Source organism: Amyelois transitella, chromosome 5 (genome assembly GCF_032362555.1).
Source record: "Amyelois transitella isolate CPQ chromosome 5, ilAmyTran1.1, whole genome shotgun sequence".
In the NCBI taxonomy this organism is placed as follows: domain Eukaryota; kingdom Metazoa; phylum Arthropoda; class Insecta; order Lepidoptera; family Pyralidae; genus Amyelois; species Amyelois transitella.
Genome location: NC_083508.1, coordinates 9,189,815 through 9,205,367, shown reverse-complemented (window position 1 = coordinate 9,205,367; position 15,553 = coordinate 9,189,815). Strand labels below are relative to the sequence as shown.

The window sequence follows — 15,553 nt, the reverse complement described above, 5'->3', positions numbered from 1 at the left end:
TCTAATCAAGGAATTCGCATTTGCATTCATACGAACACACAAAATTTTTAACAAGCTTTAAAAATTTAAGGAAATAATTTTAAATGTACCAGTAGTAGTAGATTCTGGTAGAAACAAAAGCCTATATAACTACTGATATTTTTAACAGTTTATTTTTGCAAAATTTTATAAAACGTCAGTTTAGCTTTTGAGTTCCTTCGTTACAAACAAAAGTACAAATCTAAAAGTATAAATCCATATTACTTTAATAAGTTAAAGATGTAATTTTTTTTCAAGATTCTCGAGCGAGAAGTTGTAAATAACGACTGATTTCAATTGACAAATGGATGATTACGAGTTAATTAGAGCAGAACTTTGATTGATTGCAGCAAAAAATTAATGATCGTCAATCAAATGCGCTCATGGGAGACGGAACCATGTTTGATCAATTGTTTAAGAGAGAAAAAATTTAAATTTCGGAAGCTATTGTGCACAATACCTAGTTTTAGCTTTAGTTTTTAGCTTTAGTTTCTAGTTGCTAAGAATTCTATTCTAAATCTTATGGGACTCGTCCTTTTCCTAGTTATGTATATTACTCTAAAGCAATATCCTGTGGCCTGTGACTAACAGCTAAACGTGAACTTTGAATCTTGTGACTATTGGTTTTGTCTGCCCCGTAAATAATAAAACGTGATATGAATTAGCTTGTATCTTGCTAACAATTATGTTGTAATCTGGACAACGCTATGATATAGAAGAAGGTAAAAAAGTATAATCACATAATAAAATGTTTTAGTCTTGAAGAATAATGCATAATTAAAAACTGAATTGCATACTGAAGTGTCATAGAAATAAATGGTTACATACATCTCAATGTCACGTTACTGTGTCATTACAAATTGTTGTCTATTGTTGTCGGTTAGAAGGAAGTTTATAACCATTACGTAGTTAGTTAAAATTGGTTTGATTCGTAGTCAGCAGTAAAAGTTATTGGATTCTTATCACTGTTTTTCTGATTGGTTTAACTTACACGTGCAACGGTATATTCGGTACTAAATTTCACCAGATTACGGCCGCATTGAACGTTATCGTTTTGTTTTAGCACCGTAATAATATTGTTTATTTTCTTTTTTTATACGTTTAACGTGAATGTATTTAACAATTTAGTATTACTTTTAAAACTTAGTTCTAATAAAATGCTGAGTACAATGTTAATACTCGCAGAGTTACGAAAATGCGCTATGTTTTGATTGTCCCATCATTATTTTCCTCCGCTCGAAGATCGTATAGAGATACGTTACAATTACATAATATCAAAAACTAAAAAAAATAAATACACATTCACTAGTAATTAAACTTAATCAAAATATCTGAGCGAGAAGGTTGAAAATAGGTGGGGACGAATGTCTTTCTTCGGTCAATATACTAAGCATAATAAAGGGATCATCCCTTTCGCAGCTAAATAGACATAAAAATAACATTTGGCCTGGGATCCGGCCATAAATCTATACCTAATTAGTGCACCCAAAATACATCAAGCGCTAATTTTTTTCACATGGTCTTCAACAGTAAAAAGCCGCTGAAATCCAACGGAGGTTACAAGTGCAAATATTGGTGTCAAGGTGATTTTTCGTGACGTCACGGAGACCTGGCATCATCGGACTGGTGCTATCGCCAAAACACGTCGACAAAACTTGGATGTTTGACGGCAGACCCATTATATCTGTCGCCAGACGGTAACAATCACGTGACGAGTAGGCAGTTACACTATTATGTACGTATGTATCTGAATTACCCGGACTACTCACCTGAATTACGTCTAGAATTAATGACTCCTGATTTTTTTCTAATTTGTTTAAATTGTTTCAAGAAATACTAATGTAATATTTTAAATTTAGAAGTAATTAACAGTTACAATTATATATATAATTTTTTTAATTTGGTTAGTGATGATCTTCATATGTTTTATATAATTTTTATTAATCTTTGTCAACTAAATAATCAATAATTACACGACATCGCGAGGATACTATCTTGAAGTGGACCCAATCGGGATACCTAACCTAAATTAAAAGAAAAAATAGAACTTCTACTAAAAACACGAAAAAAGTTAAAAAAATAGTAAACTAGATTTACCTGAGACTAGGCTTACTGTGAAATTTTGTTAAAATCACATTGATCACGTGGTATAAAACCGTCTCTTTACAAGCAAATCTCCAAAAATACAAATCTTTCCTCTTTAAAATATTACTTCAGAAAACTACGAGTATATAAATAACAGACTTCTGTGTACTCCTTCTTTTTCTAAAAAGCCTGTTCAAAATAAAACAAATTTGCATGACAAATAAAATAATGGTCTAGATGCTAACAGCATTAGCATAAATGGAGTCGCACAAGGTGAACTTGAATTTTTGTTTTCGCGTTACGACTGTACAATTGTACATACATACGCAATCTACGTAATAGGTGATAATAAAGTGACGACCGTGTTACCATGTTGGACATGATTAGTGGGAATTTAGTGTACATTGTATAACATTTGTGTGGTTGTAGTAAACTATATGAAACTCGTTTTTTATTTAGGAGTGTCTATTATTTTTTGCAATACCTAAACGTTTTAAAAAGTTGGGTATTATGTATTGGCGATGGGCTATCTAGTTTGTATATCTCGAATCTTGTAAGTATTGGCTATGTCTAACCAGCAAATTGGAGACGTATACCTAACTAAAATAAAAAACCACCAGTGAATATTGCTCAGAACTGGGTTAAGATTTCTCTTGTATCCAAATCAGTTGACTTTTATATAATTTAATTGCAATACACAACACCACAGTAATTAGTTCCGGAAACTACATACATACATAAAGTCACGTCTATATCCCTTGCGGGGTAGACAAGGCCAACAGTCTTGAAAAGACTAATAGTTCACGTTCAGGTTTTTGGCTTGATGACAGAATCGAGATTCAAATAGTGATTGGTTGCAAGCCCATCGCCTAAAAGAAGAATCCCAAGTTTATTTAAGCCTATCCCTTGGGTTACGTATCATATTAGTGTATTCCCGATTGCGTCCACTTCAAGATAGCATCTAAGCGATATCGTGATATTATTATTTAGTTGACAATGATTAATAAAAATTATATGTAATATATGAAGATCATCTCTCAGTTTAACATATCTCCCGGCACCAATTAAAAAAGAGAATAAATAAACTACAACCCGGAAATTAACTACAACTTTTGCCCACTGATAACAAAATAACGTTAATTAAAACTTTTCAATTTGATTATATAATACCGTGAATGTTCCAAGTCCATTATAATGTCCTCCTTATCACATTTCTTATAAAAATTATCATGTATTGAAACTGTGCAGATAATGTTTTGATCTTACATGCCTTATCGACTGCGATGCAAGTTGTTGAAGTTAAGATAAGTTAGATACAATACAGACGATTGATATCTTTTCAACTTAAGAAATCAGTACTTCTTAACAATGTTATCTTCATAAACATATCATCCTGTTAGCATTTGTAAGCTTCTATACTGGTCTGGCAGCGAAAAAAGGGGATGGGTTAAAAACTTGGCGTTCATCTTTTAGTCATTATTTGAACCTCAATTCTATCATTAAGCCAAGCTGAACGTGGCCTTTCAGTCTTTTCGAGATTGTTGGATCTGTCTACTGATTGTGGAATAAAAACGTGATTATAAATTTGTATATGTCTCATTTAAGTACTTTTTATAAAGTAACAAATGATAGGATTGAGATTCAAATAATGACTTTAACTCTTGACCTTCCAGAAAAACAGTATAAATATAAATACTCTTTCCTCCTTGGTGATACGTTGAGAAACGAAGCATTGATTTCTCCTTAGCAACAGTTTCAGGCAATCTGTCTATAACTTTATAACGGTAGCCTATTTATACCTCCTTCGTTTTTGCCTCGTCGGGTCACGCCACTTTTTACGACCTTTCCTTGTTTTGTTTTGTTTTATATTTTCCTTTTTATTTTTTTCAATTAAGAAATTCTTACCTCATTGTAGACATTATAGTGTCATTTTAAAAAAAACTTATAAACAATTCCCGTAGATGACTACTATCAATAATTTTTTAAATAAATGTCTCCTCTATATATACATCTTCTTGTTCTTCTTCTTTGCATTTAATTTTATTTTATTATACCAACCATTCATCCATCCATATTATCAAGTCAATATCTCTTGCGGGGCAGACAGAGCCAGCAGACTTAAAAGAGTGACAGGGCACTTTCAGCTGTTAGGCTTAATTTTATCAATGCTCCACAATTTTTATTTTTTCATCCATCTAAGATTATAATATATAATATGGAATAATATAAATAATACATTATACTATAAATTACTGGTGTAACAATAGCACTAACCAAACCTCTTTGTACAAATAGCTATAGTTAGTGAAGTCAATCTAAAACAACATTAAGTTAATTGCTGCCACATCCAATAGCATTTTGACGGGCGTTTCAAAATATTTCGTGACTTGACGTGACCAAAATATCATTGTTAGGAATGAAACGTGGTTGAGATCCTGTGATAAGCACGCGATCATATTATTGACTGAATGAATAACACTATATGGAAATAACCCAATCACCAATATCGTAAAAATCCCACTGTGGGATCGTAAATTTTAACCTCTTATCTGACCTAGCTACGGAATCACGCAAGGTCCATTCCTTAGGTCCGGTCAGTTGAAAATATCAATTTGTTTATACTTCCGTGTTTGAGTGGCAGAACGCGTATGTTGTGACGAAATATTAACAACTGAAATATTATAGGGGAATGGGAATATAATAGGAATTTAGAGAGCACACAAGAAATTGAGTTGATTAACTGTTTTTTAATTTTTTAATTTATTCCCTGCTTTTAGTCGGGTACTTAATTATTATTATATTTTTTTCATCAAACATAACTGCTTTATTTATTTTCTATTAATTAATATCACTACCTTCTACTTCCAAAGTTTTTACTGATACGATTACTGTCTATAGATTTAATAGTAAGCATATGTACAGTCATAAACATAATTATGAAGTCCATCTATTGTACAATTTTAAGTGCAATAAAGTTAAACTAAATGATACAACACTGGTCCTAATTAATTTAAACAAATAAATGTCACTCTCTGTTGGAAAATTCCACGCAGATTGACGCATAACATTTGACACGACAACTATTCCCGCGTCCCGATTGTTCCTGGCATCAGTTCAGCTCCCTGTCATAACTTCCGCCGCATCTTCATCACACTTTACTTTTTTAACTCAACCAATTTAGAAACAAGTCGAAAAATAGAATATGTATTTAAAATAAGTCTATTTACAAATCGTCTCTCTTATTTAAGAAGATTCCGACAGTTTGATGAATTTCATTAATAAAATAAACGATAATTTGGTTGGACTAGCAACCAACAAATAACGCATCCCTCTTTCTCTTAATAAATAAGTAGTTCTTAGTTATCATCATTACAACTGGCCGTTTCACTGGTACCCGATTGAGAACCAAAGAATTGTATATGAGTTTGTAGCAGTCTCTGATTATTTAATATTTCGTTAAGAGAATGATTTCTGAAAACAAACGCCTAGCTTCGGAGCATAATAATCGAGTATGCAGATATTAACTTAGAATACACAAAATGAGAAAGAGAGTCTGAAAAACAGAAAACATTGCTATAAAAAAAACAAGGACGAACAAAATTATTTCCAACGCTGCCAATCGAATTGAGTTCAATAAACCCACACCTGGAATAATCGTATTCACTCAATACATAATCCCATTTCGTTCGGGAAATGTTAGTCATCCTACGCGTCGAGATCAAGGCTTCCCTATAAATAGAAAACATTTATGTGATCGCAATATTTGATAACATTATCTCCATTGTAAGTGTTGGAAAGTAAAATCATTCTTGTTTTGGTGTAAATGTGTTTAAATATACTTTAACTATTAGTTCTTTTTCTTACGGTGGCGCCTTCTTGTGAAGTTTAGCGATAATCAAGGCCACCTGCGCTATTGGGATCGCCGCTTGGAGCATAAATGCTAATAAGGAATCATTTATTTTGTTCGTATTATAAATAGAACATTCCTAATAATACCTTCACTATATCTTTCCCGGAGTTTCTTTCCCGCGAAAATCATCAAAATCCCAAAAAACACCGCCTTCGCAATAGACAGCACATGATATTACGTATAAGTACGTCATACCTTACATCCACAATTACAAAGATCATTTGTTTTGTTCAGCGAAGTCGTATTGAGACAGCTGCCCAGTACAAACACACGCCAGTCAACTGTGACGTTTGTTTTTATATCTCAGATAATACCTACATAAGACATGACATTATAAACATTACCTACAACTTTCTATTTATTGCTACTTTAGTCTTGTAGTATGTTTTTCCAATTTATTCTTTCACAGTCCATTTCACTACACACTCCATTCCTGCTCATAGTCTCCTTCAAAATATCCATCATCATCCATCTCTATTTTCAGTCTTCTTTATTTTTCATACTGTTTAAATTCTTTTTCTTGCCTATTTTCATATGAGCATGATGCATAAAAATAAACTAATATCTATATATTTACGACAAATAACAAAGAACAGACGTTATTAAACATACGAATAAGCATTAAGAAAACTGACCCGATCGGTCAATAGAAACGAAACTAATTTAAAGAAATAAAAATATGTCGATTTTAAATTTTCCACAAAGGCGATCTCGAACAATAACACAGTCTAGTACTTTAGTACGACAGAGTACTTACTTTTCTTTCTGTAAATTCCCACCAAAACAAAGCCGCGAGCAAAACTCTAATCTAATAGAACCAAAGCGGCTATATACATTTCTGTATACAGTACGTACATAATGTGCTTCAGTTTATCGGCGTATTGACATCACGATTTCACAGTTGATTTGTTCAGCAAAGCGTCGCTGTTGAGACAGATGCTGCGCAAACAGATGCCACTCATCTGTGACGCAGTTACCTGGTTTTGACGCAAGTTTAAAGCGAATAGCGTTTGCGAAATTTACGCAAATTTGCTGAGCATCTCGGGCAATCTACCTACAGGTTCTGCCACTCAAAAGTGACGCAGGTACTGTTTACTCGCACTATGCAGGGTTGAAGAGAATAGAGTTTACGTCAAAGTCGCTTTTGTATCTCGTACTACAACCAACTAGTACAGTTCATTTCTTTATGTAAAAAAAAATAATTTAAGAAATATCTAAGTCAAAAAATTTAAAGAATTGACGAAAAAACCTCACTCAATTGGCCTAGTAATTACGTATTACATCCAAAAATAAAATTAGGCCCTCGACTTGAGAACCTCCTTTTGGGGTTACGATTAAAAACTCCCTTATACATAATATACTCTTCTATCAAGGTATACTCTGCTATAAAAGTGCCTTACTTTACGATTATTGATCAAACAAATGACACAAAGCAAACTTCTAAATGTATACATATACTTATAATAAAAATTATTTAAAGTATCGGATTACTGAGGCTACTGGATGTGAGTTATAGCTTTTATTACTCAGAGATAATGGATCTTTCTTATATAAACAAATTTCATAGTTAAGGTTCTTTACTCCCTATGTTTACAGCTAAGAAATCTCTGTCTTTATGATATTAATACAAACAATCCGGCCTTCACGTTTATTTATTTCAGAGCAATTACATTCTTACTCATTCATTTTATCTATCACATTTCTTTTATCTATGAATCTAAGACACTGAATATAAACTTACAGGCACAGTACTAATTTCTTGAAAATTATTAATTTTATTATTTTTGTTACAGGTATTTACTATATCACAACTAATTACTATTTACAAAGTGTGTTATTTAGGTAAGTCCACCTCTATTACTTAAAAAAATATAATAATTAAAAACGACCTTTAACAGACTTTTCCAGTCCTCGTAGTAGCTAGCACGCGCAACGCCGTTATTATCGCGCGAAAATCTATTGCTTATTATCTTCAAAAGAAAGACTAAATGGCTAAAAGTTAGGTCAAAAGTAACCCACTTAATGAGCTTTTAATTTGAATTGAACCAGTTATGAAGCGTAAAATGCATACATACAGGAATAGGGAAAAGTGGAAAAATCTAGTCACCTAGGTAGGGAGGGAGGCGTGATTTATAGTATCTTACCCATCTATAATTTGCATAAGAAAGCATTTGAGCAGATATCTATTATATTTTGCAAACTAACCAAAATATTTCTAAAATAATTCCTCAAACCCGCAGCAGAAATCCAAAAAGCGGTCTGTGACCTCTTTATATCAAATTGGTCGGGTGCAAAAAACTCGCTCTAGCCAGAAGTAGCCGCTTTGTTTTCATTCACACATCACACCAATAAGGACCTCCAGTGTACTGTAATAGGTACTAAATTCATCTGCCATATTTGATGTGCTGGCGACGGTACATGAGGATATTGAATGATGAGGCCGAGGCCAGGCATTGGATGGTATGCATCCGTTTGATAGACAGACGCAGTTGAATGTACAGACGGAGAGAATGTAGGTAATCGACTTTATAAGCTTTTTATTATTTTTTACATGAAAAATATATAAAACCGATTTTATAATAATTCATAGATAAAATCGTTTGACAATATTATGAGTTATTGTAAATGTAAAAAAAATCAATTGTTCGCGAGGTGAACAACTAGTCGTTCGCCGCGATCTAAGACCTAAGAACGAATAAATAGATCTCATAGCCCTATATTAGGTATATATACTTATTACTATATTCATTGATATACTGTAGTATAAAATACTGTCATAAAAGGCAACTTAATGGAAATTCTACGGCTCTTCATATTTAGGGGAAACTAGTTTATACATATTTATATTTAGAAGGAATTTTTCGATGAGACGCACTCTAAATCTCTCGGTCGAACGCTAAGTACATATAAATTATTAGCATTTGTCACGCACCTATCGATTTTTTTCGTATCTAGGTCTCATGCCAGAAGGTAAAGTTCAAGGTCATATCTTATTGCGTCCACATAAAGGTATTCCGTGTGAAGGTTCCCATAAATTACTATACACTAGTCACGTCTGACTGTGAAAAAAGTCACGCATCGGCGACCATGCGTGCATTGCCAACCTAGCCATGAAGTGGCATTGAGTGTGCATCGCTAGTGATGCGACAATTACAAATTTATCTGGTCGCCGACTTGATATAAGATGTCGAAATTCTATTTGTAGGTAAAGTTGCTTTATATTTCTTTACACCATTAATGACGATTAGTATCATTTTACTTTTATATACTACTACAAAAAGTTTTAATTTTATATACTAAGGTGTTCTCATATATACAAAATATGTGATTTCAGAACTGCTAATTACGTAAATAACTATCACTTCGTTATTTATATGTGGAGCAGCCCTTACGCTGGGCCTAATTAAATTTTAATAATATAAACCAATAAGTACCTACTGCAAATCTATAACCCATATATGATATTACTCTGATTTACTGCGTATATTCTAAAATCATGATTTGGGTCATATAAAATAACACTATATCGCTAACATTAAGTGCGTCCCTAGTGACTAAAGCACGAATTCATTCAAAGGCATGTACATGACCTGATTATATCATTTTGTTACTACGAGTATGTATGTGGATAGTTACACAAAAAGATCACTGCAGTATCGTAACGGTACAACACTAGCACAATTTTTTCCGGAAACATTGTCAATCACACCATTCATGCCCGTAGACCTTATCGTAGTACTTACCGTAGATATTATCTATCGTTGTGATTTTTTTTTTTATAATTATAATGGTAATTCGAACTTTATGATCATGCTCATCTTTGCATATTTTTGTTGTTTTAAAATTACGTTTCATTTAATACTGAAATATTATTTGTGTATATATTATTAAATATTAAATCATAATAAAACTATTCAATCATTATCTTATTTTTCACTAACTTCAAAATTCAATGTTTTCTTTCCGTGCGGTCCCGGGATAGATCTATAGTTAATTACAAAATATAAAAAGTATCATAATTTATGGATAAGTGCTGAAAAAACCTTCTTTATAACGTCAATCTACATATTACAAACTACTTCCACACTGCTTCATTATCCAAGCTTTGAAGGCTGTTTTGATATTTTTGTTGGAAACGAACCAAGTCTTTCAGGGTAAATCGATACGGGTTCTGAACAACCCGTTCTACATTCCCTCAAAGGAAACTCCTCTGATTTCATTTCAATGGAGCACTCTAGCCCCGATAAAATGATTTAAACTCCGAAAGGGTTTAAGATCGATTGTATTTTTTTTTTGTTGTTGTCGTTTGAACCGTTTGAGATACCTATATCCGATTCAACGTGATTTTTTTCATGAAATCTCTATATTCTTTCCTTTTTCTTCTGATCATTATAAAATCATATACTTAGAGGGCAAGCCACAAAAATAAGTCAAAGGCAAAGGGAAAAACATAATATGGTACTATTTGCACAGCTTGTGATTCTATTTTTATACTATTGGATAGACAAAGAGGAAACGTATACTTATATTTTACCGATGATCTTACGACTTACTTAATGCAAATTAGTGATTATGAACTACTTAACTGCATATTGTGAACGCCAGTGACCTTAAAAAACATATCAAGATGATGAAAGACCCTAGAAAGTTTTGATATATACGAGATAATTTAATGTACGTAAACTTATGCCAAAGGGAATTCCTTCAATAGAAATAACGCTGACCTATGAGTAACGTGCTGAAATAGGTTTAACCTTGACATTGGGAAGGCCATTATCGATTGTTCTTTTATGTTTAGCGGTACTTTATTTTGCATAGTATTGAACCTAAGTTTCTATAATGAATTTCCGCTAACTGTAGTGTAGGCCTTTTAATTCTATGGCCATATTGTGGTATAGAAGTAGACTATGGTCCGTAAAAGATCATTAGTTCTTGTTCTAGTTTTATGTTATAATTAGCAAAATGAAGATTTAGACAAAATCTTTATTTGACTATAAGATAAAGAGATAAATGAAAATGTATGTCAACCCAGCAGCAAAAGATGCTACTGAAAATACGCAAATACGAGAAACAGAAAAAAAAATTTAAAATGTCAAAACTATAAACGTAAAAACTAATAATGTTATACACATCTAATTTAAAAAATCTGTTTCGGGAACAGAGACAAATGACGATCGTGTCCTAGTCGTTTTGTCCGTGACATTGCCAAGCCATTGTACCAAGACAATATGCGACAAACGCATCGCCTACAACGCCGTCACGCAACTGACGAACCCTAGTTTGGTACAAGGTCGCTGATTACGCCAATTAATTTTAAACCCTACGTGATTGAGATAAGACTTAAGACTCATTAACCTGCATGAGAATTGAAGTAACCTTTGTGCACTGAGGTCAGAGAGAGGTCGACTCTGATCAGAACTTCTTTAATTAATTCCAAATGCATTTTATTAACCAATGATACGTGTAACAAATGCTAAGTGATTTTTCCGACGTTTTTTTATACAAACTGAGCAGAAACAGTGCAGCATAAGACAATAAAAGAAACCTTAAATTAACTAGTTATTCGCCGCAAACTAAGACGTAGCTCAATTAAGATTTTTACAAAATTATGAATATTTCATAAAGCTACTTAATCGATTTTGATTCCCAATCTTAAAATTCTATCGACAGATCCATTTTTTTTTAATTTAGTCAAAATCAGACCAACGCTTTGACAGTTATTACGTTACAAACATACAAAAGATGTATTTTGGCCCCATTTTCATTAGTAGACCTCAGTCGCTTCGCTCGCTCGGGCAATTAGTGTTCAAAACTGAACGCTTATTTAAGGCGATTATATTGCCTCCAAATTTTACATACTTATAGTATATTTGTACCCTTCAATAATTTTATATAACTATAATCATATAATTTGAGTTGAAAGTATGTTATATTTGTTGTACTTATCTATAATTATTATTTGACCTTGTGTTTTACTAATAGCTCAGTAGGCTGACTGTTCATAGAAAATATAACATGTAATCAAGTTAATCGCTTCCCCCATAGGGTGAAACTGAATATAAGGGGAAGATATAAATAGCTTGTAATGGGTCACGCTCGCACTTTTAGCAAATTGACGCTACCTTAATGTGTCGCCATACTAAAGTAATTTGTTTACAATGTAACAAATTACATTCACGCTTTCGTGTTACGTAATATATAGTTGAACGAATTAAATTTATTACGGTGATTGTAAACTTCCACTTAAATAGAGATAAAATATATAGGTCAATTCCAAAGATCGAATCTCGGACCAAACGTGATAATTAAAATTAATAATCAGGAAATATTATACGTGAAGAATTTTCTTATATAAGTAGGTCACATAAATAATATATGTTCGCAGACCCTCAACATTTTGTCGAATTCATCGAACTGAGTTTATGTAACTTTATCGTATAATTTCACAGCTAAAACATATGAGAGATTTAAAAAAATCTCTTTTTATGCAAAATTGCCAAAGTATTATCAAAACTGTCTGCGCCCGAAACGATATTAACCCAGATTCTCTCCCGTCCCGGGACCCATATGAAATAAATGGGCAACATTAATCATTATAGATGGACGCGCTCCCGGCCTAGTTCCGCCCGGTCTTGGTGTCTCTTTTATCTGGCCGGATAATCTCCCCATTTATACGGAGCTCTTTGACAAAAGTGTCAAATACGGATTTTTGTGGTTTAATAAAACTTCTTTCTGGAAGATATAATGTAGGAGGACATTACTGGCTCTGAAGAGGATAAAGCGTCTATACTTACCGTTACGCTCAACGTTACGCCTACGCGATTCATTGAATAACATGTTCTTTTTATACGGGAACAAATAAAAAAGAAAATTATTATTTAAATAATACTGTTTAAGGACAAACTCGCTCAGAGACTTAAGTAATAATATGAAAAATCTTAGCTAAGCTATGATCCGATTACCATCAAACCTTAAAACGATTTCGAACAATAAGGCATACGATTAGAAAACTGTATAACAATCGGTCATTTCACAGGACAGAGTTCTAATAATATGATCGATTCTAGTAAATAGGCGTTCATTTTTACTTAAGTTCCATTTTTTTTTTCTTTTTACCGACATATATTTCGAGTACTTAACTGTAATTTAATATACTGACGTAGGTACATATGTACGTGGCCTTAACATCTCCGCGATACAACGGCAGCAGATTACCGAATAAATTACAAGCAGAAAATTTTCTGGAAGTTTCTTAATTTAAAATTTTCCAACATTTGAATAAGTACCGTCTTAAGTGCTTTAATAATGTCTTCGGTAAGAACCGGGACGGCATTAGGACAATCCACAAAGTTATAACGTTTACCAAAGAAATAAGGCCTTTTGCATCTTTATCATTATAGAGATCTGGATAATATCGTATTATGGCCGCCAGAAAATAATCTTTCTTTTTTGGTCAATTTATAGCGTCACTAAAACTAGTAACAAAAAGCAAATATAAAAAAACTTATAAACTATGTCAACTCTACTTATAACAGCAGGGAAAATCTATATGGATTCGCTTATTGTAATGTACTTTTTATGTCAGTTTTATTTAATACTTTAAGTAAAAAAAAGTATAGAAAAGAGAGCTGAGGACATTCGGAAGCATGATTCAGTCTATATGAATAAATGGGCCCGAAAAAAAATTAAAATGCACTAAATTTAATTTTAAAAAATGCGGGTACTTCAAAACCAATTTGAAAATAGAACGCTTTTCCTAAACGGTAATGCTAAATATTGTTTGCACATTGTCTCTAAGCCCGGGGCTCACCATAGCCCACGGGGGTGTACATAAAGCCTCCTCCGTACCACCCTCGACCGAGACCCAGTAGCTTTCCTAACGCGAAACTTTGACGTCAGCGCCCCACATTTATAGCAAAGCTTAGAAGCCGATGTGTTCTTTTTATTTTGTAGTTTTCATTTTGTTAAGTGGTTTTTTATATTCATGTTGGGTTTTGTTTAGTAAATATATAGATTAACGTCTTTATCTCGGGGTAGGTAGAAACTAGGTTTATGAAAATATTCAAAAATCACTTTCTACTTGAATAAAGATTCTAAAAGCTATTGATTCAATATCAGTCACCATTAAAACAAATCATGCTCAAATACATTGTGGCATAACCTTATTCTATGATTATATCCCAAAATCCCTTCTCAAAAATTATAGAAAATATCTTTGTCTATTTTCACCTCTAGACATGTAAATAATGATTCCTCGAAGACAAATTAATATTCAGATTACTGCGTATATACGAGTATTTATGAGAAGCAAACATTAAATAAACCAACTTGTGAGCCTAGTTTTCATTATAAAGTAGTTTCACAGTAAATAATTATTTTTTATCGGAACATAGGTATTTATTTTATTAGATTGAATATTTTACGTCTCCAAAACCATACTTATAGGTTATACCTATGCATGTGATTGAAGATAATAGAAGTTTTGGAATTTTGGGATGAATCTCTTTATTTTTACGATCACGCACAATTTACTAAGTAACATTTTTTATTCGCTTCCCGACTAGAGTTACAGAACAAATACCTACCCATTATAAACTATAGTACATCCGTCACGAACATGCTAATATTGTGATCTTTATAATAACCATAGACACGGTAACAAGCTAACGAGACAGACATGAAGAATTCCATTGTACACAACATAAAAATGTTCACAATATTTAGTGCAAATGTTTTTACACGTGATTACGTCGGTATTACGTCTTTAAAGAGTTAGGTAATGTTAGAATAGACTTTATCTACGAGTGATTCAATGTTCCATGTATAAAAATTTTCTTAAACGACTCAATTTCGCTTGCATTTCCTGTTTTTATTTGTCACATTATTATGGTTTAGATTTAACATTTAAGTACTTATTTATAAATTGACGTCGTTGATAAAACGTTGCAGTGTAGTTTGTTTTATTACTTTATTGGATAAATAATATTCAAAGAATAAAATGATTATGATAAAAAAGGTGGATACAACGCCAATTCTCTTGTTGAGAAAAAAACCCTGGTCTGTAATTTATTAAGTTGTTTACAATAGCGTAGTTCCAATAATAAGTTCACTTACAAATAATGTCTGTCACAAATTGGGTTTCGACATAAGTTTATACTTAAAAAATTAGTTCTCATTGTTTATACAATACTCATGTAATTTAACAATGGTCACATATCTGCAAGAAATCAAAATGTCATTATAAGTGGTGATGAAGCCTAATTATGATGGTAATTGAGCTATCATATGAGTTACAATAGCGGCTTAGTATTTTGACAACGCCGGTAAAAAACGTGACAATCTGGATCAGATCCTATCGCGACAGTGACCAATGAATTTTTTGGGTTGTGTACATTTTGGTAATATTGGTAATTAATTATTGGTAAGGTTCCCTTGCAAAGTTTGTGGAGGTCTGACGATAAATAATTGTGAATATTCTATATTAAGAGAAAGAGTTACATAAAGTTTAATTCATACATACCATGAAAACTTACTTAAAAT

At 32.5% G+C, this 15,553-nt stretch overlaps 2 protein-coding genes across 7 annotated transcripts in view; one reads left to right on the top strand and one right to left on the bottom strand.

Moving 5' to 3' along the window:
• The window catches only part of LOC106134523 (ATP-binding cassette sub-family F member 3), a 434,240-nt gene that overhangs the window by 384,504 nt on the left and 34,183 nt on the right, over positions 1-15,553 (bottom strand). The window lies entirely within an intron of this gene.
• Positions 1-15,553, top strand: part of LOC106134840 (protein Tob1) — a 40,488-nt gene that overhangs the window by 2,168 nt on the left and 22,767 nt on the right. For 4 of the 6 annotated variants that reach the window (XM_060954966.1, XM_060954967.1, XM_060954963.1 and 1 more), the window contains exon 2: positions 7,807-7,855. The exons of the other annotated variants lie outside the window; for them this stretch is intronic. The gene's annotated coding sequence lies outside the window, so the exon portion shown is untranslated. The remainder of the gene's footprint in view (positions 1-7,806; positions 7,856-15,553) is intronic. 6 annotated transcript variants of the gene reach the window in all.